At 34.9% G+C, this 4,573-nt stretch overlaps 1 pseudogene; it reads left to right on the top strand.

The window, feature by feature from the left end:
* Positions 1–1,456: 1,456 nt before the first annotated feature.
* On the top strand, positions 1,457–2,314 carry LOC149556539 (protein BIIDXI pseudogene; annotated as a pseudogene).
* Positions 2,315–4,573: the final 2,259 nt, after the last annotated feature.

The following is a 4,573-nucleotide window of genomic DNA, read 5'->3' as shown; positions in this document are numbered from 1 at the left end:
TAAATAAAAACTAATAATTAAAAATCCAATCGAAACTAGATTTTAAATTTGTTAAAATTTAAATCCATATATATAACAGTAAAATATAAACTAATAACTAAAAAATCCAATAGAAACCAGATTTTAAGTTTATTAAAAAATCAAATTCACTGCACATTAATAATTTACCTCTATTGTACGAGATCTAGGAGAAGATGCTGGTTGATGGACACTATGTGGAATGGTGGGCATTTTCTTGTAGGTGTTCACCTCTCCTACCGAATGTTCTAGCTGGGTCGTAACCTTTGGTTGAGAAGTAGGTTCCCAAGCAGGTTGAGAACCCGACTCTTGAAGATGCAAACATGGTGGATCTGACTCCTTTATTGATTTAGGAACATCATGCCTATTGCTTGACATTTTCTTGGAGTTCACCTCTTCTACAGAATGGTCTAGCGCAAAAGTAACCCTCCGGTGAGCAGTAGATTCCCAACTGTGTCGAGTATCCCCTTCTAGAAGATTCAATTTTTTTGAATCTAATTTCTTTGTTAGTTGTTTTACCACACCTTCTTCTATGCTCATTGCTTCTTTCCCCTCATTTTCATTTCTTCTCACTATTTTTTTAGTCACATTTATTATTTTTTTCCCCTCATTTCCATTTTTTCCCACTACCTTTTTAACTTCATTTATCACTTCTTTTCCCTCATTTTCATTTTTTCTCACCATTTTTTTAACCTCATTTTTTTTCTTTCTTACTACTTTTTCTTCCTCATAATCGTCTTCCTCGTCCTCTGGTGCTCCTATCCAAAGCCAAGTCGTAATCATGACGACTGTAGCAAAACACCAAAGCAGTAAAGCACCGAGCTTGTGATCGACTCTATCTGGAAAGAGCTGTTGATCAAACATTTCTACAAAGCAAAAAACCATAAACATTACTCTAAAGGCTACACTAATTATCTCATCTTCGAGCTCATTAAGCCTCTTCCTTCCGTTGTTTCTCGCCATGAAAGTTAGAAAAAAAAAACAACAATTACTGAAAAGAATTGCTTGTGAAAAGTATGTTTGAATGCGGAGAACTGTTCTGTACAAAAACTAGGATTTTTATAATGGCATTGAGCTATGATGCAACGGTCACATTATTAATAGAAATTTCTAAATTGGCTGCCGGAAATTTCTAAATTTGCGAGAATTAAAATCAAATAATTAAAGAAACATAATGCAGGATCAAAACATTTCCTTGTGCAACGTCAGACCAACGAGGAGAGTGAATAGTAAATTCCATAACTACTAGGAGACTAAGGGAAATTATAAGAAATCATTTGGAAATGAAAGACAAGGATAAGATTTCAATCTGACAAATATCGGCAAAACGAGCTCTGCTCAGGGAAACTATCACTTTAATCAAGGAAACTTGCTGTTTAAGAAAGTTTAATTCCAGACGCGAAACTGATAGAAATTTATATTGCTGTTTAAGAAAGTTTAATTGCAGACGCGAAGTGCGATTTTGTAGCCTTTGGACTCACCCATCCGTGTTCTCACTTGCTTTTGCTGCATGCTCACCTTTCTTCATTTCCTTCTCCACTCGCAAGATGATTATTCTGTTAAGATATTATTCCATGGGCGTGGAGGATGATCCCGCCTGTGGCCCTCTCATCGATGCAGTTCTCCTGCCTCCCAACATCGACGACGACAATTCGCCTCTGCCGGGCTGGATAATCGACTCTCTCAAGTCTGTCAAATTCATCGATGCTCTGCATTACTCTGTACCAGGGGGCAAAAGAGCCGTGGAACTCCTGGCGGGCAAAGAGAGCTCCATTTCCCAGACTGTGCCGACAATTGTGGGGAAAAGTTATGTGCTGAGCTTTATGGCGGGAGACGCAAGCAATACTTGCAGTGGATCCATGATTGTCGAGGCTTTCGCAGCTAAAGAGACTGTGAAAGTGCCCTACGAATCGAAGGGCACCGGAGGCTTCAAAAGTGCCCAACTCGCCTTCAAAGCAGTTTCTGCAAAAACTAGCGTGGTGTTCTACAGTACATTTTATCATGTGAGGAATGATGATATGAGTTCACTCTGTGGTCCGGTCATTGACGATGTTAAGTTGTTTGCCCATTAAATTTATATCTGATATGCTGGTCAGAAGAAGATGACAGGCCTTTGTGAGGCATAGGAGATCACTTATCATTTAGATCTGTTGCAAAAATGAACCCCGTTGACTGTAATAGCATCATGAAAGCACCCTTTTATAGGTTGGGTTGATATCGATCCAGGCCAGACAATCAAAAAATGTATTTTAGAAATAATGGTAAATGTATTAATTATTCGTAGTGATTTTTTTCAGTCGATAATTGAGAAATATTCTTATTACTAATATAGAAGTTAAGATATTATTTTGTTATAAAATTCTCAAAGTAATTTAGTGATAATCATTCCCTCTCGCAAGATGGCATCATTCTGCTTAAAATAAAAAAGGCAGATTGGCAGAACACGCGGAATGCTCTGAGCGACTGGAATGAGTTACATGAAAATCCATGTGCTTGGCAAGGAATCTCCTGTGATGCTTTCAATACCGTTACGGCTATTGATGTCACGGGGAGCTCCATTTCTGGCAACTTGACCTCTGCCATATGTGCCCTTCCTAATCTCACTTCCTTAACTCTCCAAGACAATGCTTTCACTGGCCCCTTTCCCCACGCCCTTCTTCATTGCAAGCGTTTGCAAAATCTAAGACACTAAATTATTTTGACAATGAGGGACAATAAAGGCCTCAAAATGAGGGAACACACAAATTGGTCTTTTTTTCATACAAAAATATAGCATAGTGTTTGGTGTGCTTCCTCTAAAATGTAAATTAAAAAAATGAACTAGTTTGGTGAGAAGTTAGCTAATGTCATGTAGTTTATCTTAGATTTTTTGGCTAATTTTTTGTTGAATGTATGATTTTTTACTAATTTTTTAAGTGGGTGCATTGTAAATCATGAAATTTGAGCATGCTCCCCCCTAAATTTATTTAAAACAATTCAAAATTTAAAACTTGTATTTTTTAAGGTTTGTAGAATAGAGTCTAGTTTTGAAAAATGTAATTTGTATAAAATTTTGACAAATGTCCCAAAATCTAGGCCCAATATACCATATGCTAGTTTATGACAAAAAAAAAATGCACACAAAAGAAATTTGAGATGGAAAGCTTAACATTTTCAAGATCCAAAATAAATTATACAGTTAGATAGATATTAGAGTGATCGATAGAATTGTGGTATTTTTACCTATGTATCACCACATGCAAACTTGATGTAGAGCACAAATCAAAAAATGAGAATTATTTTAGTGTTCTGAATAACATGTCTTTGGCTTACAATATTTATCCAAACCTTTTGTTTAGATGTATGACTAAGGCTCAATGTTTCCCATGGTCTTTAATATGGAACAAAACATATATGGATTGTGCCAATTTATGTAAATCCTATTCTTAATGTGTTTTCCACAAAACATTTTGCTAGCCAAATATTTTACATTGCCAATTTGTATGTATCTCTTTCTCTATTTGCAAACTTGATTAAAATGTAGACCTTATGGTTTCAAGACATTGTGTCCACATCTCCATACATGCTCAATTAACTTGATTCCCTATATCATCATTTATTCACATCAACCCTCTCTCTCTCTCTCTCTCTCTCTCTCTCTCTCTAATAACCATGAACTACACACTGTGCAGAAGGGGTGACTCATTTGTGAGAAGATTAAAACATTTAAGCTATTAAGGACATATCATGCCTAAAACTCTCTCTCTCTTTCTCTCTCTCTCTCTCTCTCTCTCTCTCTCTCTCTCTCTCTCTCTATGTGGAATAATAATGAACTGCACACTAGGAAGAAGGGGCGACTCATTTATGAGAAGATTAAAACATTTAAATTATTAATCACATGTCACGTCTAAAATATATAGTATGATGCTTGAATAAAAATACACAAAACATAGTTCATACTAGGGTAAAAGAACAAACTTATGTCACCTTTTAGGATAACTGAGTAGGTCCAACAAAAATGGTTTCAGTCAAACCTCTTTCAGTTGGACAAACGTCATGTGCTACATATATGACAAGGTTGATTGTGTTGAAACAAGGGATTTTGGCTAAAGTGTTTGGTCAAACACTCGAATAAGTATATAAACCCCAAAGAATCTCCTAAAGGGATCATTTGCACTAAATAGGTTCCAAGATTTGTGAAATTCTTTAGAGCTATTCATCTTCTTTGGTCATATCAGGTAAGTGAAATTTTGGTTTTGGTTATTTTAGATTTCTTATATTTTATTTTACTTTACTTAGTTGTATAGTATTTTAAAAATATTTTTAATGTATAAATATGTTTCTATAATAATTTTAAATGTATTAAAATTTGTTTTATTTTTAAATGTATTGAAACATGTATTTATTCTTATTACAAATATTGTTACAAGAACCTAGAAAAATCAACTATTTAACCGTAGAAACAATGTTAGAAAACTCAATAATGGTTTTGATTATTTACTATCACTAGTACATTTGAGGTCATTTTTTGACCAAAAATTTTGACCATCAATTAATAAGGTTTTGATTGGTTGGA

This window comes from Cupressus sempervirens, chromosome 5, assembly GCF_028749045.1.
Source record: "Cupressus sempervirens isolate cs-2001-9-10 chromosome 5, ASM2874904v1, whole genome shotgun sequence".
NCBI classification, from domain to species: Eukaryota; Viridiplantae; Streptophyta; class Pinopsida; order Cupressales; family Cupressaceae; genus Cupressus; species Cupressus sempervirens.
The sequence above is the reverse complement of the archived record's forward strand: the minus strand, read 5'-3'. Positions and strand labels throughout refer to the sequence as shown.